This window comes from Oreochromis niloticus, linkage group LG5 (assembly GCF_001858045.2).
Source record: "Oreochromis niloticus isolate F11D_XX linkage group LG5, O_niloticus_UMD_NMBU, whole genome shotgun sequence".
NCBI classification, from domain to species: domain Eukaryota; kingdom Metazoa; phylum Chordata; class Actinopteri; order Cichliformes; family Cichlidae; genus Oreochromis; species Oreochromis niloticus.
This window is the reverse complement of record NC_031970.2, coordinates 33,577,182-33,603,151: the sequence shown is the minus strand read 5'-3', so window position 1 is coordinate 33,603,151 and position 25,970 is coordinate 33,577,182. Positions and strand designations below refer to the sequence as shown.

The following is a 25,970-nucleotide window of genomic DNA, read 5'->3' as shown; positions in this document are numbered from 1 at the left end:
CAATTCCCTACCTTATATATTATATTATTATTATTATATATATGTTATATATATTATTTCGTTGTACCCTGTACAATGACAATAAAGGCTATTCTATTCTATTCTATTCTTATAGTGTTGTCTAATAATTCAGTTTCTATTGTGTGTGTGTAGTGAAATATAGCTTATTGTAATTGTCAATTGTACAATGAGAAAAGCCAGTCACATTTATGCTAAATATACATATACATATACTCTGTATGTCAGTTTGTTCTTTAACAGCCCATGCTGTCTAAACAGTGTGAAAACATTGCCTGTGTCATTGCAGGTTTAGGCAAAGGCGTTCAGTATAATTCATCCTGAAACTGAAATGAGCACCAAGTAGGCATAGAAAACATAGTTTGCCTTCCAAGTAAAAGTTGCATCTTTTGAAACCTGCAGCTTGTTGCAAAATAAACTCACAAACGTCAGTATGAAACTAGGAAAATAAGCCCAAAACTGGCATTTTCCCATTATATAAAAACTGCAAAGACCATATTTGTCAGTCTGTCCTAATGCAGATGTTGGGCTGATGAACTAGTGAGCAGACTCTCAGGTTCTGTGCCGTCTCAGAGTTTTTGTAGAAGTAAATGAGTTTCGTCTTTGAAGTGGCAGTCCATACAATATCATAATACTCGGTCCTTGACAGTTTTCCCTTGGACACCCATTTCGGTTCCCAATTTTGTTTGTGGTAAGGGCTTTTGCAATTTAGTCTGTAATTTACACATTTTTTTGATATTCAAATGAAAGCAGGAGAGCGGGCCAGCTTGCTTGTGGAAGAGGAAATGTATTCTGGTCCCTCAGCTGAAGCTGTTTATGCAGCACGAGGGCTGAACTGAATCTTCAAGAATCAACTTTTAACAAATTTGGTGTCAATATCCAGCCCTAAATATGACAGACTTCTTAATAAAAAAAAGACTCCTGAAAAGTCAATTTAGTACTTAAATTAAAGTTACTACCCAAATGACTCTTATTTAAAAGGGATCAAGTTGCACTTGATTTGTTTTGAGAATACTCCATCCAGCTTTTTGTCTCTCAGCATTCATCCACCCTCTCCTTTTTCCCCCCACTCCATCCATACCCTCTCTGGCCATCATGCCTCTTCAGTCAAAGCTCCAAACTTCTGCGACTCTTGTATTGCTCTTACGTGAGTATCTTGACCAGACTTGCAGGGAGCATTGATTAAAGAGGGTGACAGGTTATTAGCCATCTCTTTTGTTTACTCATCTGAGCAGTCTTCAGCCAAAGTCGACTGTAGGAAGCAGAGTACAGATTAATGTTAGATTTGAAGAGGCTTTTTATCACGCCGCATCAATCACAGGCTTGTGCCACTGACTCATCCGTCATACTTATTTGATAGAATCTCAATTTAGCCGTCTTCTCAAGGTTATTACAATACCTCTTCAGCAGCCATGGGTGTGCAAAATTGTCGTCAACATCTCAAACTGCATCAGATTGTCCACGGTGCCATCCTTCATGTGTCAGAGCTGTTTATCGCAGTGAGTGCACTGAGGGTGTGTGGCTGATTTTATCTGCCAGCTAGAAAAAAGTTTTGACCCCAAGGATAAATCTGTCCTCTGGATTTGACCGATTCTCAATTCTTAGGAGCAAATACAGGCATTCTTTACTGGCAGGGGATTGACTCTAGTTTAGTGACCAAGCCAACAGCAATGGCAAGATATTTTTGATATAAGACATGTATGACTTTTTGTGTGGGAGGAAACCAGGCCAGCCAGAGGACACCCACAAATAAACATCAATTTCATGCCAATTCCACACAGGAGCATGTCTGAAATGTTAACCCAAGCAGCTCTAATAATTTACCACTTTACCGTGGTGCTGCCAGGCTAATGCATTTAATCTTAGTGTTTCTAAATCTGACAATTATTACAGCAGATAGATAATAAGAATGATGCAAGGAGATGTAATAGCATCATTCTGACACCACTAACAGCAATCGACAAGACAGTTTTCTATGATGCCACAAAAGAATAAGGAAACACTGGCGCAGGCATTAGCTTTAGTGCTATAGAAGGGCAAACATATGCACTTGGAAAAATTGGTGCATTTTTAATGTGTAAAGTGGATAAAGTGGCTTACATTGGCAAGCCTACCAAAAAGCACTGCCCAGGTCTCCATAGTGTGTTTTGGTTTTACAGTCTGCAAAAACCTTATTTGTGTTCACTCTCAGCAAGTGCTTAGCAGGTTTGTGTAGTTAGCAATGTTAGCGGCTAGCTGCTGAGCACAATAAAGCTTTTAGCAGCCAACACACAAACAAATTTCTGAAGTGGCTGCAGAAAGCAGTAAGAATATTGGGCTTTTCAGATAATCACCATTTGTGAGCTCGCCACAAATATGGAAAAAAGGAGGAATTATGTTTTTGAATAATGTGTAAATAGGTGATCTGTTAGCTAACAAACAAAAGGTAAATGCTACACTAGTGTACTACTTCATGCAGTACCTGAGAGCCATATACATAAATATAATAATATAATATATATATTATATTATATTTATAAAATATAAATAACATAAAAACTTTTAAGGGTTAAAAAAGTAACATAACATTAAATTATGATTAAAATATCAAAAACAGTTGTTTGACAAACCTGTTTGCTGTTGTTCTAAATAGTAAATTACTGGTACTTCAGTGTTTTTGCTTCAGAATTCATTCAGGGTTGTTAACATTTGCGCTAACGAGGGAGTGAATAATTGAATATGTGAGTGGATGATAGATGCCCCCATCATTCAACCTTTCCTCTGGTTTTCTGTCTTGCCAGTTAAATTACTTGTGAACTGGAATTTAGTCCAACATGTGGTGGACAGTTATTGATTTCATGTTTTCAGCTCCTTGTCTGTTTTACACTTGACATTGCACTGCTCAGCCTAGAGCCCGACTGACATCTTCTTTAACCATACCAGTCTACACATATTTATCGTGATGTATTGAGATGTGACTTTGAATTAAAGCTTTGCTTTGCAGTGCACTCATTTCTGATTAAAGATTAAACTTTAAGCCAATCTTGCATTGGGCATTGAGTTAACAAAAGAGCATTTAAATTCTGGTTATTACTTAAATAGAATTCTGTATTTACTTAAGTTCTCGTATAGATATAATAGAAAATGTTCTAGACAGGTAAAACTGTAACAATGTAAACTGCTTTATTAGAGATTGGCTGATATGGGATTTTTAAGGTTGATACTGATATTTTTTCTCTTTCAGACACACAGAACAGAAACAGATATCCTTAACATAAGTTCCATGTACTTTTTTATTTGTTCGTTATTTATTTACTTGTTTACCTTCTGCCCAGCAGCTGGTTTCTGTTTATGCGTCATTCCAAACCCAAGTGCTGCATAGTTGCATAGTTGACCACTGTTGGACAGACTATTCACCCTCAACAGTCATAACACGGCTGAAGGGTGTTTCTCTCGCCTTCTTTACTTTTTAAATTTTCATTTATCGACCATTAAGAATGCTGGTACAGATATTTTGGCAAATCCAACAGCTCATATCAGGCAGGCTCTTGCGCATACATATTTGAGTATATTATACATAACATTAATACATTAAGGAATATTGTTAACTATTTTTTTTTTTAAATACTGTTTTTTTATTAGTTTTTTCTGTTTTAACTAATTTGATAGGTCCATGTTTTGAAATAATAACAGTAGCCAACGTTATTACTCCACCCCTAATTTATATCCCAGTCATGCAGCTTTGAATCATATTTTTCAGTCACATTGGCAGACGGTGCCTGGAGAAAGGTCTCTAGATTAAGCATGGTGAGGCAGACAAAATGTCCACTTAAGTTATTGTATTTGTTTTTCTCTCAGCTGGACTCAACGGTTCACAAGTCAAGGGCCCACCACTGAACATTGTTTCGTGTGCACAGAAATATGTGACTGTGAGTGAGAGTGTCCACTACATTTGGTCCCTCCACGAACAAGGATGATAGGACAGATAGCCATTTACTTACAGAGTGCTGGGTCAGCACATTCAGCCTCTCTTATTTCAAGGCCTGCCAGCTGCCCCATGAAAGGAAGGAGGAGAGACTGAAAGGTGTTTTTGTTGTGGCCCGCTGCTGCCTCTTCTCACTGTACGACTTCTACTGCTGCATGTTCAGGTGACATACAGTCCGCTTTTGTTCACCGGTGTCCTCTGTGCTGCTGCTGCTGCTGTATTCAGTTAGCAGATAGTGATGAGTACTAAGCAGTGAATCCTCTGCAAGGTCAGACTAAACCAGCATTCATGTGCTTATACAGGAAGCACCCTTTACCCTGATTGTGCTTTATCGAAACATTTTTAATCACGCTGTCAGAAAAGTACTGTATGGGCAAAACGCAAACTTTAGTGTACTACTTTACACCGAGTCATCCAATATTAATGAGAACCCTCCACTTAACTCTCAGTTCGGAAGGCTACAAGTTAAAGTTGGTTTTGGGTTCATTTTTGTGGAAAAGCATTCAGCATTAACCTGAGGGTGAGAGATGATAATGAGGACTAAAAAGTCTATTGCCTGCCGTGCTTTAAAAAGCACCATTTTTTCAGATTAGGCTCTGCATGTACGCTTCTTTGGACCCTCTGAGGTCTAAATCAGCGTCGGTGATAAACCTTAACTTGATGTTTAGACGAAAGCAAAACGTTTGTTTTGGAAAAAATGCAAACAGCTTTTAATGTGCGTTAGTTATAAGGATTACTTTCTTTGTGCCAGCACAATTTCAAAACTACTGACAGCACAGTGTTAGTGTGATGACCAATGACAATGTACTTTCAGCTCCACACACAAAAAAAATATTCTTGCCCAAAATGCTGACTTTAATTTGATTACATGTAAAATTTCCATGAAGTTTAGTTACATAGGTACAGTGTAAAATTTTAACTTAAATGGAATCTGGTCAAATAAACTTTACTTATTGGGATATATTTAGTCTATTTTTCTAATTATTAATGATTACTTATTTGAATAAGTAAATCTTTGACTTAATATATTTTAGGTGCATTTCACTCAGAATATCATTCATGTTTATCATAGAATCATTTTTATTTTTTTGCATGCATTGCAAATATGCAATAATTTGCATGCATTTTAGTCATATGATGCAGTCATGTGACCAATTCAAATAAGGTAGCGGACGGCACTGTACAGCAGTTGTTTTGTTTGCTCTCAATTTTGACAGCCCTATTAAAGATTAATATCAGTTTGTTCATGCTTCAGATAAAAAATTTTGCCGCAACGTTTCAAAGAGCCGGAAAGTAAATAAACGGCAGACGGAAATGACGCAGGTCAAATCGTCTTACGTTTCATGCATGCGCAGTACAGCAACGTAGCGTTTTCAGTGTGGATGAAAACGATTGAAAACGATAGTGTGGACGTGGAGCGATTTTAGACGAAAACACCGTTTTCAGATTTATCCGGATTAGTGTAGACGTAGCCTTAGTAACAGTAATTTTATTAGTACTTACATGGGTGGTTTTCATATTTTCACTGACAGTGTTTACTTCGTCAGTAACTCTAAACATTTACTGCATTTATTATAGAAACGTGAGAAAACTGCTACCCTTTATCGGTGTTAATTACATAAAACTGTTCAGGTACAAACAGGAAATATTTTAATCCCTCTGTACACTTTAGGTGGCATAAAAATTCCATTTCTAATTCAAATTTATTAGAATAATTTATACCGTAGATGTTGCCAAGTTGTGAGATTGGGGATATACTTGTATGTACTGAATATTATGTATGATGAAAAAAATCCCATTATTAATACCTCTGCACTCATGCTTGAGGTGCAGCTGGTTTCTTATCTTATTATCAGCCAATTATTTTTACTATGGATTATATACTGGATTACCCTCAGGCCAAAGTAGCACCTTTGCACTTGACTTTCTCCTTCTCCGAGCACGATGCTGTAGTATAAGTCTTTTTAGAGTAATTAATCAGAATTTCAGTAGACTGTAGCTTTATCTGAACACACTCTTTAACTTTTAATGAAGGCTGAGTCAAAAGATTGCAAAAAGAGCCTTCTTCTAGCATTAGCCGACTTTCTGCGTCTAACGCTCTTCGGAGGTGTCACGGGGCGGCTCTTCATGTCTTAAGGACGACATAGAAGTTGCCTTTAAGTAGAAGCATGCATTATTCATCTGGTTGCACATGGGAAAAGTAAGGGGGAATCATAACCAGCAAAGAAGCTCCTGATCTGAATTTCCTCTGATAGCTCCTCATAAACAGAGCCAAGCATAAGTATGAATATGGAGCATTTTAGAAAAGGGATTTAAACATCGAGAGTTTGCGTGACATGACAACTTTGTGCCGCCAAGTTTTCCCGTAGTGAACTCAGAGCTTTTGACGATGGAGGAGAATCATGGGTAGCGTGCCTCTTCTTCAATTATTCATCCGCTCTGGTTCCAGGTCAGGCCTTGTTTAGCACAGACTGATAGATTTTATAACTGGCAGGTTTTTACTAAAGGTTCCAATTATACCCCAGGCTCAGGACAGGCATATTAAACAGGAGATTATGTGCAATGCCTTCTGCTATCGATCTGTGAGGGTCTCTGAGGTGACAAACAGTGCAGGAGAAGATCTTGGTGAAACACACACTGTTGCACACATACGCAGTGATGTCAAGCCCAGATTTAGGCTGAGGGAGCAGTTTGTGCTGAATTAGAGGCCGAGCGCCGATCTAGGACCGACCTTCAGGTCACCCTAATTGAACCGAATGTGAGTTCAGCACAGATTTGTGTGTTTTAGATGTTCTACAGAGCTGCAGCAGAGATATGTGTGTGTGTGCTTTGGGAGCGTGTGTCAGGTCTCTAATGTGGTGCAATTACCTCATTATCTCCTGATTACCTTTGTTCTATATAAACCTCGCTTTTGATTCACTTTCTCGAATTCCTGATTTGCCGGTCTGTTTGTGTTGCTGTTGTATATTATAGCATTTGCTTGCTTGCAACCCTTGAACTGATTTTTTTGGGTACTGCATTTATGTAAACATTCACACTTTGTAAGCTAACATTTTCATGCTAAAAGTCAAGCACAGCAGCATTATGTACAGTCATGTTTTCAGATATGTAATTATTCACGACTGCAGTAAAAAAATGGTAAATGGCCTGTATTTATATAGCGCTTTACTAGTCCCTAAGGACCCCAAAGTGCTTCACATATCCAGTCATTCACCCATTCACATACACATTCACACACTGGTGATGGCAAGCTACATCGTAGCCACAGCTGCCCTGGGGCTCACTGACAGAGGCGAGGCTGCCGGACACTGGCGCCACCGGGCCCTCTGACCACCACCAGTAGGCAATGGGTGAAGTGTCTTGCCCAAGGACACAACGACCGAGACTGTCCAAGCTGGGGCTCGAACCAGCAACCTTCCGATTACAAGGTGAACTCCCAACTCTTGAGCCACGATCGCCCCACAGTGTATGCAGTGACATACAACAGACAGCAGACACAAGTCAAATGTCATATATGTGGATACAGCAGCAGGCGAAGTGCTCGTCCCTTGAAGTGGATCATGATATGTTGGCTGGACATACTTTAGATTTAGTCCAAATGATGTTAAGCAAGAAGAAATCACTTGCAATGAATGCAACGCAGCTGACTTATTCAGCGGTTGAATAAGTTCATGACTGCAATTACACTGCAGTTTAATTACAGTTAATTAGATTGCAGTGTAATTAATGAACAAAGGCTAAGAAAAACAGTGTTGCTGATCCACTGTCAACTCAGCAAACCTGCACATCACATCCATCCAGCTCATAAAGACTCACTGAAATCCCCAACACAATCTTATTCCAGTGGGCCAAACATTTGGTTAAACACAGTGAGTGACTAAGACTTCAGGAAAATGGTCGACTTGCTGGACAGTTGATGTCTTATCACCTTGTGCAATTATTTTTCCAAAGTGACAAGCCTACACTGTCACAGGGAAAATAGAGAGGGAGCTCAGATGCCTGTCTCGTACATACAGGTGTAATGAATACGTTTCTGTTTTGCTTCTTGGAGATGAATAAACATTTTTCTCTACAAAGATAAATTAATTAAAAAAAGTCAAAAATTCATTGAATAATCCTGATAAATAATCCTTATCTCGGTATTGGTCAAAATAACTGTTCAATGAGCCCTGCTGGATGATTGCTCTTTTTTAGCATTAGCTTAAAACATCTGAAGCTAGTTAGCTGTAGCAAATTATCGTGACTATCTGAGTTACTATCCATCAAACTCCTGCTTTAGTTATTGTCTAAGTTGCCTCTCAGATGAACGTGGCTCAACTGAGAAAGAAGCACCATTACTGTGTTGTTAGAAAAGACAGAGAGACTCTGGTGTTTTAAAAGACCAGCTGATCCGTTAGCTTATTGCATATCGTTTCACACAGCTAGCTTGTAGTGGTTGAGTATACATTTCAAACAGCTTGTGCAAAGTGAACACTAATACAATAAAGGCTGTGTATTATATTACATGATGTGAGCTATCAGCAATATTTTTCCAGTGAAAACAAGTTAGAGCTACTATCCACTTAGGGTTGACTTTGCTTTGAGTGCTGCTGTGATAAAAGAAATGATGTTTTAGGTGGTTCATTTCATACCGAAACATGTCAGAGATTATGCTCATGCAGGTTAATGTTCAGTTTATGAAATAATTGCAGGTTAAAATTCCAGCATGTTATTGTTGTAATGTGCTTTAAAGTGAGTCTTTTTTATACGCCATGTTTATTATTGCCATCGCAGTACACATGAGGGAAGGCATGGTTGCTTGCTGCTTGACAAGAAATGCACCCCTCTGCCCCTTCCAGCGCACGCAGACTGATGCAGCCTCCTTCCTGTGCTGCAGTGGTTCCTGCCATGCCCTCAGTGGGAGGATAGCAAAGATTAGCTGAGCATTCGTGTCTTTGCCTTAATGTATAATCTGCAGTAACAAGGTCGTGTCAGTCAAAGTGTGTGGGCCGACGCTTATGTTTGTGTGTGTGTTTTCCCCTCAAGTGAACAAAGTCGCATTTAAGTTGCTTTAGCCTCAGAGCATGAGCTGTGTGCGTATTCCACGGTGCGTGTGTGCGTCTGTTTGTGACTCCCCCGTGTAATTTCCTGGTAGGAATGCGCGCCCATGCAGGCATGGAGGAGTCTGCCGGGCGTCCCATTTTGAACTCCAGCCGTATTCAGGAGTAACCTCACATAGCATTAATGCGTCAGGGGGCTTTTTCTCCCTGTGGCTTTACACTTGGAATGTTGCTGATCGCTCTCCTGAGACTGTAGAGCGCACAACAATAGAGTACTAAAGCGTATGTGTAATAACAAGCGGAGTGAAATATGGTTATAAACAGGACAAGATTATTTGGAAAGAGGCTGGCTGGCAGTGTGGCAAAAGTACGAGCTGGGCCTGTCACTGTGGCGAATGCAGGAACGAGCCTTAAGGCGACTCTGAATTCATTCATAAAGGGATTGGTATGTGAATTAGGGGGAACTCTGCCCATTCCATCTTAACTTGTCAGGCTGGAGCGTTAGCTGTGGGGACGTCTAACCCTGTACATCATAGGAGTCAATAAAAGAAGGCTTGCTCCTCTTCCTAAATGTCTACAGCTTGTTCGGGGATGCCTCTCTCGCTCACATTTGCTGCAGCGGTGACAATTTAATTCATGGAATTCATGGATACGTCTGGCTTGAAGCAGAACCAAATGAGATTCAAATGCCATCCGAACTGTTAAGTTTCATTGATTCCTCAATTGAATTTGGGCATGGTGGTGCGCGTTTGCAGGGGTGAAATTGGTGTGTGAACTATTTTGAATATGTTTCGAGAACTCTTTTTGATTTCAGTATTAAAGGTTAGATTTAAAACTCAATAAACATGGAAAAAAATATTTGTTGGCATTGGCAAATACCGTGTTTTGATCTAGCTCATTTAAGGCAAGAGTCCCTATTGTGTTTTGATATTTTTCACTAGTATATTATATTCCATATAAGCTTTTTTCCGTGTGTGCCGCGGTGCTTGAGTGCAGTTGATCGTATTGCGAGGTCACAGCGGCCGTAAACCTTTTGCAGACAAGCAAAAATCTAAAATCTAAAAAAGAAGAAGCTCGTGTTTTAATAGGAAGGGGTGAAAGACTTCTTCACTGTCCCAGCGACAGCACCGTTGTGCCTCCTCCCATCCCTGATGCCCTCTTTGAGCCACACGTCTCTCCTACTGAAAACATTTTGCACCGTTGTGATGAATACCATTTTAACGTGCAAGCTGAAAACTGTTAAGGGGGTCATTTGTGTGCCAGCAGGCTCGATATATAAGATCCTCTCATACAGAAATCCCTCTTTAAAAGGTGACAAAACAAAGCCTTAGTTTCTGTTTGTCTTGATTTAAATAAACTGCTTCTAATGAGGTCTCCTCAAGTATTTTAGACTTTATTTGAGTCCTGATTTGGGCACTCACAGCTGAATAGGACTCCAGCTTTCTCATCTTGATTAAAATAGATCAAGTCAGTAGAAGTCTGGGTGCGGTGATAGTGGGTTTACTACGAAATCGAAAAAGGCTGAAAACAAAACAGCCTCAGCCTTCTTTTCTTTGACAACCATGCTGCATATTCGCAGAAGAAAATGGCTTTTGTTTTCTTGCTTTTTTTAGTCAATCTCACCTTCAATTTAGGTTTTCGAGTAAAAAGAGATGTGAGGAAGCATCTTAATGAGATGTGGAACAGTCCCCTGGCTGCCCTTCTATACAATGCCCATTGTTTTGCACCTCAGAGTCGGTGCTGAGAAAATTCCAAAATGCACTGGACAGTCAGCCGTGAAACAAAAACAGAACCATAGCCGCTGTTTTCCTGCAGCAGCAGCAGAAAATCAGCTGAATGACAATTGATTAATTCATTGACTCGTTCATCAAGCCAACAGTCCATTAGCCAAGAGTGAAATCAAGCGAAGATGCCAAGCTTCTTTGCTGCGTCTCCATAAATTAGGATCTTCCATTTCTCATGTTTTTTGTCAGTTATCCGTCCTTAATGCAAGCTCAGCAGCCAAGCGCCACATGACTGAACAGACACTGTAGTTTTCTTGGAAATGATACAGTTATTCTAACCTATCTCAAAATGACACACGTCAACCAAATTTTGCCACACTTTTGACATTTGTTCACATTGATTACCTTCATTTAACCCCCAGAGATCCAAATCATCATCATTCATGACCTCAACCTTAACCCCTGACCCTATGCTATAGAAACAAGGAGAACAGGGTAGGGTTACGGTTATCGATGATCACTTAGACCTCACATGGTTTCCAAGATCTATTCTGGTTTTACCTTCTTATTGTTCCAATGATGGATGTTCATAATAAACATGTTTAAAGTTTGAAATTTTCAGTTCAGCTGAAACCTCTGGCTTCAGATAGCAGTTTTTCCGCCCTTACTGCTTTTATATCCGGTCTTTAAGTGACGTATGGACCCTGATCTAAGCGACTCTGCGTTTATTAAAGCTGTTGTGTTTTTAACATGTTTTAATGCTTTGTATCTTGTTCTATTTAATCTCAACAAGCCCCTTAAAAAAGTCAGTGATCACTGTCGGCCTCTCTCGGTTTTTATTACCACTGTTCATTTTAAAGCTCAGTTTTTAAAACCTTACGATGTAACTACAGCCCATGCAGCAGTATATTAATGACTAACCTTGTATTGTGGATGGATTATCTCAGTTGTTCTCCTGACAGCATCCTGCCATGCGATTGCATTTGTCCCTAACCATCAGGAACTCTCACGTTAACTTTTATCGAGTGGAAAAAAGTTAGCGTTCATCCTCCAGCTTCACTGTGTTTATGTTATGCTAACATAGCTGTAACGCTAGCCACCACGTAGCCCAACTTCAGTAGCCCTACAGACGTCACTGCTGTTTACTTTCCTGTCTTCATTTATGTTGGAAGTGACAGCAGAGCTGTACGTCTTAATCTGTTTCAGAAATCCCTCAGTCAGAACATGGTATATTATATTTAGATGGAAACTAGCGAGCTAACTTCCTGCTAACTTCTAACTCTGTTAAATTTCATAAATCCTGTTTCTCATGGAGGTGTAACAAACTTAATTGTTACACCTGGTAGAGCAGCCACACTGATCATTTTATTACCGATGAAAGAATTTAGACAGTTTTTAACTCTGAGTAATGCCGCAGTGTTCGTTTGACTTTGGGACCTGCAGCAGAGTTTGGGGCCAGACACAGCTAATGACGTCGGAAGCCCCTCCCACTTTTTTTCTCAAACAGTTTATGACATGAAGCCAATTGAAAGAAAGCTGGCTTAAGGGGGGTGAAGAAGTAAAACAGGAAGTTGATTTGAGGAGCGCAGTATAAGATAAGTATGGACCATATCAAACTGTGGCTCATGCTCTAGTCCTAGAATACAATGATGCAGCTGGAAATCAATATAGTGTTTCATCATTTGGTGTGAAAATGCACCTTAAAATGTAATTTAACATAAAACAATCTGCCACAGATCATTTAACACTTGTCATATAAAAAAGAGATACTGCTGCATCAAACCGCCCCTGGCTTGTGTCTCCTGTCCTCTGACTTCACTGTTTCTGTTAACCTTGTGGTATAAAGCCTCCCCTCCACCCGCGCTCCCCGCCTGCTGGCAGATTGTGCCACAGATGTTGAACAGGGCTGCAGGCAGCCCAAAACCCGCTCTGTTTGTCACTTTTTAAGGCCAAGCAGCAGAGGACACTTTGAGGAGGACAGATCGATGGTGACGAAGAGTGTGCGGTGGCAGATCTCATACCACAGAGAGCAAACAAACACAAGAGCGACACCCGCGCGCGCAGGGTTGGGCACACGAATACACACGCTCTGCTCTCTGGATGTCGCCGCATCTGCTGGTTCTTACTGGGACGAATTCAGTTGTATGCATCATTAGCGAAAAACCATATGCCACTGAAGAATTCATATTCCTCTTCTCTTTACCGATCTGGGCGGCTCTGCAGATGATTGGGTGGGCAGCTGCTTCACGTTTCACTGGGATTTGCAGTTTCCAGGCAGTTCATAATAACTTATGCTTTACTTTGCATCGGTTTTAAGCTCACCATGCTACATCATTTTACTCAAATGCATGCATAATTTGCATAGCACACTGGTTAAACTTTACTTTTAATTCTATGTGTTTCCAAAATAGTTTCCCTTGTGTAATAGTATATCTTTTTTTCAAGAGGCACAGATCAAAAATGTACCTCTAACACGCAGACAGAAGTAGGGAGAAATTCCCCATTATGTTATAATACAGCTCTCTCTCTGCAGGCCAGTTTTGTATTTTATAGCTGTTCTTACAGGAGTAAACACAGAGGTCTTACAGACATATGTAAGGTCAGGTTGATTTGGCATTGCCCCAGGTTACCACGGTAACACGCCACATCAGGCACTCCTTAAGCCACCACTGTGTCATAAATAGGGCAGAGGAGAAACTGGTGTGTCTGCATACAGTGCAACCAACCATGGTTTTAAAATGACAACATCAGCTAATAGTCATTGCAACTTACAGGTGATCCAGATGAAGGTACTGTCGTCTCAAGGGCAGTTTCCTCCCACAGGCCAAAAACAACCCCCATTATTCTAAATGTTGGGAATTGGCCATAGGAGTGGGTGTGAGCTTGTATGGTTGGCAGTCTTTCTGTGTTGGACTGGTCCTTGTGGCTCCAAATCACCACACCCCCCACTTTGTATGAGCAAGGGTGGATGGCTTTACGTTTCCTGTGGCTACTTCACACCCTTGTTTCAACTGCATGAGCACTTTTAATATTAAGAAGCAGCAGTATGTTGCAGAGGGTTACATCCAGCCTGCTGGGGGGAAGTTTAGTGCTCTTGCATTTGCATTCAATTAATGCAGCGCTGCAGACTATAAGGCAAACGGAAGGCACATGCGGAGTGTGTAGGTGTAGCTCTTGCTACTTCTGTGTAGACACAGTGGGTGATACAGAGAGATGGGGGAGTTCATCTCCCACTTAAAGCATGAAGAGAGCCAGAGAGCAAAATTAACACCAAAATGTAAGAGACTGAAATGTAACACGTTCTAATTTTCAGAAAATGTGTCTGTTTAGCATGTGGCTAAAACACTGTGACTGTGACCTTAAGTCAATATGGCAAACTGGTGACCTGGAAGTGTGAAGAAGTTAAGGCTTAACAATTGTCTGTTTTTTTGTTACATTTAGTCTGTAAAACTAATTAGTTTAATAACTTAATGTTAATATGTAGGAATTAAATGTTTAACATAAATTAGCTTGCAGCTGTTGAGCTAGCTGCTCCACTGTTAAGCTAGCTAGCTAGCTTGGGTGGTCAGCATAAGGCCCACACAGATAAAATTGTGGGTGTGAAAACATCAGTAAGAATAGCACAAATAGTTCAGACAGCAGTTTACTTTCTGTTTTATTTCAGAGGTTAGTGTTCTCATGTGTCTTCATATGGTTTTACGTTCTGCTTCTGGTCCCACCTGTGTGGCAGTCGGTACCTTTCCCTATCAGAAAGTCTGTTCGTCTCCCTTGTCCTCCTCATGCTCCTTTTTGCCTTGCTTTCAACCACTGGACTTTTTGTTTGCTCTTGGATTAGCTGAATAAAGTCTCACTTTTTATTGTTTACTTTGCTTATCTCTGCGTCTGGCATTTGATTCCTCTTTCCAACAAAACCATGACGTGGTTTTGTCTACTTGAAACACAAAAGTCCTTCTTCATTCACATTCTGATTTTTAGGTTTAGTAAGTAAAACTGAATGTTCTCTCATAAATTTGATAAATAACATTAAAAATGTCACTAGCATGTATCTTTATATAGTTTATGTAGTCCTGTTAAAGGTTGATTCTAGTGGAGCTAGCTATGCTGTATAGCTTAAAATATAAAGTTTATTAGTGTTGTTTTTTTTATTTTTACTATTACCATCAAATCGGGTTTGTTAACTCATTTTCCATCCATGCTCAACAATAATACATTTCTAAAGAGGAAATTGCTACTTGCAGATACAATAAATGGCTATTGCAGAAAAATGCTGGTAATAAATAAATGTAAAAATATTTTCTGACTGATCGTGAAATTCTTAAGGAATAAAATCTTAAGGAAGAGAGAGAATCAGCATAAGAACCACCACAGCTGGGAACCCAGCCGAGCAGGTGGAGGGTGGAGATGCTGTTGATCCGACTGATGCTTGACTAAATGTAGCTCAGTGCATGCTGCAAAGGTCTTATCTTCAGAGCGCAGTCATAGCCTGTAGTGATCTCACAGTTCGCTGAGCATCGTGCTCAAGCTTCATTTTAATCAACACCTGCCGCAACTCCCAGTCTCCTGTTTGCTTGCTTTTATGAACTGTTTTGATATTGTTTTTGGTACATTGTTTCTTAATCCGTATTTTTACTCGACTGATTGAGCGTGACTCTACGGTCGTATCTTTTGTGTGCTGACATTTGGATTTCTGTGAAAAATCACCTCATCAAATGTGTCACATCTGTACCTGGAAGATGTGCAAAAGGCTCTTATGTACATCTGGCCCATCTGCAGAGTTTGTTGTCCAAATGTTGCCGTTTAAATTCAGATTAATAATCAAGTCTAACAGATTGATTCATTTAATTTTTACCTGTAATAATGACATAAAAAAGGAAAAGAAAAAGATTGTGCTTTCCGCCGAACAGATTTTTGTCTTGGCTTAATTCATAATAGAAGCCATGTGAACTAAAATTCATATCCTTTACTGTATCTATGTGTGTTTTGGCAACACAGTGAGCGCTTTATCAGCACCGCCTTAATGTCAACATTAAACATGCTGAAGCTAATTTCTGAAGTCGATCTTTTGATGATTCTTTTTTTTAAAAGCTCCTCTCTCATGATAATTACGTGTCACTGTGAAAGCTTCCACTGTTATTACCAGGCTCTGCTGCGGGGTCACACCTGCTGAGATCTGTGCGGCTTTATCTCCGCGCTGCAACGGAGCTGTTAGCGGATAACGCGCTAACTGCTTATTATTCCAGGCCTATCAGATCACAAAGGGCACCAGGGAGAGGCAGAACGAGAGACAGAGTGATAAAATGTTACTCTAACAAGCCTCCTTCATCTACAGTCAAGATCACGAGCCGCCGTCTGCTCTATGTGTAAAGATAGTTGTGTATTGCTCGGCAGAAAGGCCTTGGCAAATGTAATGCTTGGTGAAGGGTGTCTGGCCCGGTTTTGTGTTAAACCTCCCGGATCACAGAGACGTTAATTAGTCCAGTGGACAGGATTCTTCTTTTAACAGCTCAGCTCTCCCGCAGAGTGCTGCACTCCGCCACATAGAATACCATATGGTGTGGCATGGTGCCATCTTCTCCGTCGGGCGCTTGGGACCAAGCTTGAAATGGGCCATGACGGGGACGGTGGGTGATGCTGCAGTCTCTGTTGCCGTAGTGTTTTGTGTGAAACTGTTGGGAATAATAATAACTGATTTATATAGCCTCTTTAATGACAGCAGAGCAATAGCAGAACGTTAGACCACGAATAGAAAGACCGAGAGAAAACATCAGACAAAAAATGCACACATTGTGAGTATAATTAAAAAATACTAATGAAAGAACAAAAAGAAGAAAGAAATTATAAAAATAATAAGTGAGAACATTTAAAAAAAATAACAGTTCTTTGTTTCTCAGCGTCTCGGGGAGGTCGTAACAAAGCTGAGGGATCTTCATTGCAAAAGCAGGCACAAGCACAGTCACCTTTACACCACTGGCTTTAGCGATTGGCTACAAACGCGCTGCACACGTCGTCTTTCTCCCCCTCTTTCCCCGTGTGTCCTCTCCTGCGGCATTTTGCATCCATGTGGAGGAGCCTGAGACAGCTACGACCTCTGTCTCTGCATCCTGGCATGGAAAATGTGAATTGGCCTGTATCCAAAACATTTTGGAGTGTGTGCCACTCATCTTGAATGATGAGCTCATGCCCAGTGTGTGTGTGTGTGTGTGTGTGTGTGTGTGTGTGTGTGTGTGTGTGCATAGAAGGACTGGGGATAAAGGCAAGCAAACAAACACTCACAAACTGAGTCGTGCACTCCAGCCTTCTTTGTGTGGTGATGGTCTGCACCTGCACCATGTTGATGCAATGTCCCACAGCCGCTCTGCCCCCTCTCCCCCTCTCACTGTAAGCAGTCCATTAGCCAGCAGCAACTGAGGCTGCCGGAGCTAGCTGGGCAGCAGCAGCGGCAGCAGGAGGATGCATTCAGCTGGCAGAGAGCGGTGCCACTGGGGCCTAGGAGGAGGGTCCATTTGTGCCAAAATAGCACAGAGGCCAGCAAACCTCTTAAGTCTTCTGAATTGTTCCCGGTGGACCACACTGCAGTGTTGTTCTGATGAGGTTTTTATGTTTCCATTAACATTCATGGAAGTTCTACGTAGAAGTGTTCTGGAGATGAAAATAGCAGCTTTTATCTTTCCGTTTAAGGCAACAAAGGTGAAATAGTTTCCTCGATGCGCTGTGAATCACTGCGTCTCGTGGTATTTCATTCATTTTAGAAAGATGAAGCGAATTCAACTGTTTAGCGTCCTTGCAGTGTGGAGTAGTCCCTGCAATTTCCAGGAATTTTGATCACAAATGTAATGGGATTGCAAAAAAAATTAGCTCCAGGCATCCTCCCAAAGGGGAATCCCAACAATTCCTCCTGTGTGCTGCTGGCTGATCCATGTTGATCCCCTGAGTACAGTTCAGATACAGTAAAAAAAAGATTGGGACTATAACTCAAGGCGACCTGTGAAGAGATGAGTCATGCTGTAAGGGGTTCCTGACACCCGGCGTTTCCTGTTGATTTATGGCATTTGCTATGACTTTAAGGGTGAAAGGAAATTGGAAAAATCATCTTGGAGGGCACTGCTGTGTGTAAACGGCAGCTCAGTGTTAGGAGGCAGCTAGTTGTGTCCTTAGTGTCCAGATAACCGAGTCTTGGCTGTGTTGTGCTCTCTGGAATTATTCCAACAGAGTGCTGCTCTTTCTGATGAACTCTCTTACAAGGACATGCATTTGCAATATGCACTTGAGCGTGACCATTAGCATAATATATGCCAGCTGACACAAGGCTTCGTTGTCACGTTTGTGTGGCATAGCTCTGAAATCCTCCCGAACGTGTAAGTCGTATTTTTGATTGAGAATAAGTGGGGACTCAGATTGACCTTGGATACATCAAAAGTTCATGAAGAAAGCGCCACAAAAGATGAAAGTGTGCTCTTTTTTTACATTAAAAATGGACTGTGCTGAGACACACTCCTCTTCACTGGGTGCTCGGTTTTAAAGAAACCCTGTCTGCAGATCAGTTTTCCATTAAAAAAGAAAACTAATCTGAGCCTTGTGCCAGTCGGGTTAACACTGCAGGAAACAAAGGCGGGTATTGTATCGGTGCTTATAACAGGATCATGAGGCACGACTCACAACTTCCTGGTTGGAAGGGATGGATTTCACAACACACTTATTTATCTCACTGTTATAGGCTGAGATATCTAAGGAGAGCTTTTTGTAATGTCTCACTAATACTTTAAATTAAAAAATCATCATTATTATGTGAATTCTCTTTATTAAGGACAGATAGAACTGAAACATTTTCCTTTAGCCCTTTTCAGATAAAGAATATGTAGAATTACTGGTGTCACTTTTCTGCCGTTATCTTTCAGACGCTCAGTTCTTGTCCATTAAATAAATGGCTTTATTAAAACATTACTCTCAGAGACAAGGCATGAGTTTGAGATAAACTAAAAAACATGTTTCAGGAAATAATGATACCAAGTCTGAACTGAATGCTGTGGCATTAAATTAAGCTGCACTTTGGCAACTATTTCCCAAATGACACTAATGTTAAAGTATAGTGGCAAACCCTGCTGGAATATTCATTTTTCACTATTCTGGTTTCACCTTGTAATGCTCTACTTCACTGGTTAACTAACCAGTCCTCATTCATTTCCAGCCTCACCAGACGGCTGTTTTCTGTGAGAAAAAGCATCAGTAAAGTCAACAAATACCACTCATCTTACCAAAACAGACAATGGTAGAGAACCAATGCCAGTATCTTGAACTTGACACCAGTACGTCTTTGTTGAAACATTTGGTAATTTATCTGTAACATTTTACACACCACAAAAAATAAAGCCTTCATGGTCAAAGGAGTTTGCAAAGAAAAGCGTCTGGACTTCTTTGAGTTGCTTGAAGACGTTTCACCTCTCATCCGAGAAGCTTCTTCAGTTCTAAGGTCAAATGGCCGAGAGTCCCAGATTTAAACCCAGTGGGAGTATCCCCCCAAGGAGGGACAAAGGACCCCCTGGTGATCCTCTAATCACATGCGCCAAGGTGTGAAAGTGGGTGTGGGACCTAATCAGCCAGGGTTTCGGGTGAGCTCATTGTGAAACCTGGCCCCACCCTATCATGTGATTTCCTGAGGTCAGATGGCCCAGGATGTGAGTGGGCGTTAAGGCGTCTGGGGAGGGAACTCAAAACTGGATTATAGATGGCAGACAGTTGGTGTCGTAAACCACCGCCTCTGTTCAAAGATGGTCGCTCAAAGTGGACATAGATGGCCTCTTTCACTCCTCTTTCAAACCATCTGTCCTCTCTGTCCAATATGTGAACATTGGCATCCTCGAAAGAGTGACCTTAAGGTCACTCTTTCGAGGATACATACACATACATACACATATTTCATACATACATACATACACATACATACACATATTGACCTTAAGGTCACTCTTTCGAGGATACATACACATACATACACATATTTCATACATACATACATACACATACATACACATATTGACCTTAAGGTCACTCTTTCGAGGATGCCAATGTTCACATATTGGACAGAGAGGACAGATGGTTTGAAAGAGGAGTGAAAGAGGCCATCTATGTCCACTGTGAGCGACCATCTTTGAACAGAGGCGGTGGTTTACGACACCAACTGTCTGCCATCTATAATCCAGTTTTGAGTTCCCTCCCCAGACGCCTTAACGCCCACTCACATCCTGGGCCATCTGACCTCAGGAAATCACATGATAGGGTGGGGCCAGGTTTCACAATGAGCTCACCCGAAACCCTGGCTGATTAGGTCCCACACCCACTTTCACACCTTGGCGCATGTGATTAGAGGATCACCAGGGGGTCCTTTGTCCCTCCTTGGGGGGATACTCCCACTGGGTTTAAATCTGGGACTCTCGGCCATTTGACCTTAGAACTGAAGAAGCTTCTCGGATGAGAGGTGAAACGTCTTCAAGCAACTCAAAGAAGTCCAGACGCTTTTCTTTGCAAACTCCTTTGACTACGATGACCTGGATGACTGAGAACCTTCACAGACATAAAGCCTTCATGCTTTGACCTGGTGTTTTCCTAGATAAAAGACAGATTTTCTTTGCACTAAAAATTTTACTTTGTATATACACTATTTTCTCAGTATTTGCACATCTGCCATGCCTTCCACAGCATGTCGTTTATCCTGTCTTCCTTCTCTCTCCCCAACCGGTCGCAGCAGATGGCCCTGCCCCTACCTGAGCCTGGTACTGTTGGAGGTTTGTACCGATTCCCACTGTCGCCAAGTGCTTGCTCATAGGGGGTCATATGATTGTTGGGTTTTTCTCTGTATGTATCATTGTAGGGTCCATCTTACAATATAAACCGCCTTGAGACGACTATTGTGATTTGGCGCTGTATAAATAAGATTGAATTGAACTGAATTGCCTTTGCACGGATATAAATATGGCTTACATCCTATTCTTAATCCATAGAGTTTCCAGCTATAACAGCTTCAACTCTTCTGGCAAGGTTTTCCACAAGGTTTAGGAATGCGTTTATGGGAATTTTTGACCATTATTCCAGAAGTGCATTTGTGAGGCCAAGCATTTATGTTGGACGAGAAGGCATGGCTCACAGTCTCCGCTCTAATGCATCCAAAATGCGTTCTGTCAGGTTTAAGTCAGGAGTCTGTGCAGGCCAGTCAAGTTCTTCTACACCAAACTACTCAATCCATGTCTTTTGTTCACTGGTGTGCAGTCATGTTGAATGAATGAAGAATTTTAAAGCGTTTCAGGCCTGAAAAAATCTGCCCATAGGGTTATATAAGATAATATTAGCAACATGCACATGCTAACTGCAATTGTTTATTTTTGACTGCCAAGTTGTTACTTTTCTCTGTAGAAAATTTTATAATAAACTCAGTAATGTTGTAATTTTACAAGTTAACAAGTCTCTTGCTAGTTAGCAAAATGGAGCGGTTAGCCACCGAAGTGGTAGAATAAAACAGAGGTAACAGGATGACATACTGAACCTAGGCACAACTGTAACTTTAACTGAACCAACATACAGGATGACATACTGAACCACATGTCACTTTGACATGGAAGCAGCTACCCACATCACCTTTAGAGCACCTTTAGTATCTTGTTGACAGCTGCCCCAATTGGCTAAAAAAACATTTCTATAAAAGCTACAGCAGCACAAGACACATGGAGAGTTCAGTCACTCAGTGAATCAGCATTATTTGTGCATTGCCAAAATTGCTATTGAAATTTTACTGAATTCTTTTTTCTCATATAAAGGTTTCTGTGACTTCTTAGATTGCTTTTTTTCCCTTTTTTTTTTTTTTTTGAAATAAATCAGTTGTTATTCAGACACGAACCCAACATGAAATTCTCATCACATCTAGGTGGATCTCTGAAAGGGCTTAAAATTGATGCTTGTGTTGTCAACAAATGCTTCTGCAGCCATCGTCTCCTGTCAGGCTGATTGCACACAAAAAAAAATCTGTTTTCTACATACAAATATATTATGGCAAGTTATTGTAAAAGATGCAGAGGCAAGAATAACTGTAAGCTTGTAAAAAAGAATGAAAAGCCATATAAACATGAGTTGAATACATACGGAGAAAAATAAATTAGCAGATTTAACGCAGAAAAGGGCAAATCAAAGAGAAAGTGAGAGAACGCTGGCGTGTGGGAGGACGTGTGTTTGTGCATTTCTTCAAAGGGAAAGGCAAAATGATTGACCAAATTTGTGTGCTGTGTGGAGGCAAAACTTGAAGCCGTTTGGGTCATCAGACGAGAGCGGTTTGAAATTGTTAGCGGAGACGTGGATTTATTGACAGCGTGATCATAAAACCGCGGAGCACAAACAGCAGCTTGTTTGCGATTCGAGTGAGAAGGTTGCACAGGTACCTTGTGTTACAGGCTTGAACTTAAAAACTGACGCATGCCAGTGTAAACTACAAAGCTAACAACTGATGTGTTAATGCTGTCAGCATCTTAACAATGTTTACCCTTGTTTGTGCCCTAGTTTCCTTTAACTCTGTAACATTAAACAGTAACAATGCTAGTGAGCATAGATTCCTCTACAGTGACACTCTGAACTGCACGGACTTGTTTGCTGTTTGCTGTCATCAGCACTTCTCCAACAGCCAAACAAACCCAACAGCTGCAATTGTGATTCTAAGCAATAGGAAATAATTTTCCTGTTCAGAGATTACAGTGGTTGAGAATCTGGTTTGGGAAGTGCAACCATTGTGACAGTCTCTCATTAACTGTAGCACATTGGAGGCTTCCTGTGGAGACAATTACACATTTGGCCTTTGACAATGTGACAGCGCCTTTTTCTTTTTCACACAACAACAGAAGCACATAGCCTCACATCTAAAATGGCTGCATTTAATTGCCGCTTGTACATGTTTTATGCATCTGTTGGGACAAAAGTGGAACAAACTGCACTTTTTCTCTTTTGTTATTACCTGATAAAATTAAGTTATTTACATTTGGTGAACGGAACCTGAGCTTTAGCCGGGAAATAACAGATATTCACACACAAAGTGGGCAGTGTGAAGAAACAAACATTGCTGGAGGACTTCTTTTGGAAGCGACTTTGGCTACTGTTGTCTGACACTCTCAGGAGACCCAAGGAAATATCTAAAAAAGACGCAGCATTAAAAGCCTCTGCCCTTTAAGAAGCACCGATCAGTGAGTTCGGATTTTGCACAGCTTTGACAGCGCACCGACGAGCCGACAAGCTTCATCTTGCAACCATGTGTCTCCCTGCCCTCGAGGTTCGTGATGATGCCTCTTCGACCGCCCATGTGTTCCCACGCCCATGTCCTCATTTCCCTGTTTTAAACTCTCATTAGCATGTTCTCAGCCTGCTAGGTTTAACTTTAGTTGCATTGCGTTCGCTTGTTTATCACGATATCAGCTGTGAGCGTGGGGAACGAGGGAAGAAGTGCAAGGGAGGGGGAAAAAACGTTGCATTTGTAGCCCCTGCTGGGAGCATCTTCTGGGCACCCACAGAGACTGATCCATCAGAGGTAAGGTCCTCGTGCATGCTTCAGTAGTCTCCGGCCCAGCATCAGAAAGGTCAGCTCCCATTAGATACGCTGTGACAGAAGGACGTCTCTGCAGCAATTTATACTAACCCCAACTTCTGGCCCTCTCCATAACTCTGCTCTCTATCTGCAACTTTGTGTGCTGATACTTATCTCTCATTGAGCTCGTATCCTAATTCACATATTTAGTCTGGAGAGCGACACTCCTGCTAAGGCTGCACTAAGGAAAACACAGCCTCTCTTCCTCTGTGGTGATTCCAGACACACTGTAGGAATGTGGAGCTTAATGCTGCTGTTGTTATTGTTGTTGTTGTGCTGTCTGTCTGGCGAAGCCTCATCTTGTTATTGTACTTTGGTTGATGATTACCCATGATTACTTCACAGAGTAATGAGAGGGCACTCCAGCTACAAGAGGTGCCCCGACGACATTGCTGTTTAGGAAGAGAATATCATTAGAGCGAGTGAGGGCAGCGTCCTTGAGTCTCTCTTCCTTCTCGGTCGGATCGACTTTATGAACTGCCTCTGACACGTAGCTGTGCACCTCAGATCAGTGGGGACGAGACATGCCAGCAGCAGCACTGCTGCTTTGTGGGAGGAAGAGCCAGAGTTGCTGACAACTTGATGAGGTAGCCTATTGCCCAGCATAGTAGCAGATGCCCAGTGACCTTAGTGTGAGGATAGAAAATGCATGGACCACAATTTATCTTTCAACTCTGCAAAAAAAGTTTAACGTGTGGCCAGTATTACAAAGTTTCGTACTAGGGGAAAGATGCTGGATTTTACAGCATTTTTCAGTTTTGGTCTCTTGACTTTACCATAACGATGTCGTACAGTTCACATTTGTATTGGCTGAGGTGTGGCCTAGCAGACAATTATGAGTAACTGCCTGTGTCGCCACATCTGTCAGTTACCAAAATCCAAATGGGTGAGTTACACACTGGAAAAACCAGGCTCAAGCTCAGGCAGCCATCTGCTATGAAAGCTACTCGTTGAATTGTTGTTATGACTAATAGGGACACTGACATGATCACAGGTCATGAACATGTCAGTTTCAGTGGACACTGGGCATTTCTGCATGGGAGTATATGGGGTCTGGCCAGTGACTGTTGTCTAACTTGCTTTTTGGAGCCAGCCTCAAGTGGTCACACCAGGAACTGCAGTTTTTAGCTTCACCTGTGTGTTAGCTTTGTTTTTACAGTTGGACTAATACAAAATGAACGACTGACTAAACAAAGACAGTTTCCAGTATATTGAATGAATGCAGTGTAACTCTAACTTAAGTAAGAGAAATTAGTCTGCGTGTTCTGGCTGGCTTGTTGATTTATGTCTTTGTGGCTTCTTACCACGGCCACTCCACACATCATGTTCATTTTATAGAAAGATGATTGAGGGAAACGTTGATCTCCATTTGTATAAATTTATCAACACATTAGCTGCAAATTTGGATATTTTCACAAAAACGTGCATCGCCTCTAAACAACTCTCCCATCTAATTGCATTTAGATTGGCTACTTCATAAATGAAAATAGAAATGAATGAACTTGCAAGTAAAAATCAAATCAGAGAGCTAAATAACTGATTTGAAACAGCATTAAGGTAAAACAGTAATGATAGTACACAGACACTGACAGCACAGTGTGGGGAATAAATATATAATTCATGCTCTGCAGCCCTCTTATTGATATTTTTTTCATCTTCAGGTGCACGGATATTGTGCTGTATTGTAGATGACTGTTTCCAATGTGTATAACATCACAGAGATTGCTTTATAGTGACCCCTGCCATTATCACTGGCAACATATTGTATTCTAACACTCACACTTAAATGCCTTGTGTATGGTGTGTGCATTGCTACTGCAAAAATTCCCACAATGCAGTGTTGCCGAAGTCAAAATGTCCATTGTGAATATGAATATGAGTCACATAACTTTGATATGCAAAATATTCAGAGAACTGTTGCTGCTGGAATGTTTCACCGTCGCTTCTTCCACTTGTTTTTACTGTACTTGAACATCAGCCCTGAAGCAGGGCTGAGCGAAGGCGCTGTGTACCAGGAACCCAAGATACCTCTTTTATCTACATTTTATACCACATATCACTGCTGTTGCTTCATCATCAAACAGTGGGACTCTTTGGACTCTTTCAATTTGGCTGCATTTATCCTACATCTAGCATGTAGCCCTTTGCAGTAGCTATTCTGCTCACTTCTTTTACTCTCCGGTGCTCTTTGATTACTCTGAAGCATTGCTAATGGTAAATGATATTAAGATCACCTATTGTACAATCCAGAGCGGTGGATTGTACAATGGGATTACCAAAGAGTGGTGAGCACAGGGTTCTCATTGCTCAGCATGTAGTAGAAGGAGGTTAGCAAGAGGTGGCCTGCAGCCTCGATGTCAGTCCCTGTGCACAGCTCGTCCGACGCAAAATCAGAGGAAAGGCTGCTTGACATTTCCTCTGAGTTGCGGTGCCACATCATCTTATTTCCTGCCTCTTGTAATTTCTTATCTTTTCCGTTTATCCTCAATCCCAACCTCCCCACCCCCATCCGCCCGTCTTCCTAGCCGCCTCATCTTTTGGCCTCTCATCTTTCCCTCCTCGTTAGCTCGGTCTTTCTGTTTCTCTGTCACTCGTCTTTGGAGAAAAAGAGAGGA

The 25,970-nt window shown here is 41.2% G+C and overlaps 1 protein-coding gene across 12 annotated transcripts in view; it reads left to right on the top strand.

The window, feature by feature from the left end:
- The window catches only part of LOC100695288 (band 4.1-like protein 1), a 104,510-nt gene that overhangs the window by 35,207 nt on the left and 43,333 nt on the right, over positions 1–25,970 (top strand). Inside the window, exon 1 of one of the 12 annotated variants that reach the window (XM_025907491.1) lies at positions 23,195–23,298. The exons of the other annotated variants lie outside the window; for them this stretch is intronic. The gene's annotated coding sequence lies outside the window, so the exon portion shown is untranslated. Of the gene's footprint in view, positions 1–23,194; positions 23,299–25,970 lie in introns of those variants that run through there. 12 annotated transcript variants of the gene reach the window in all.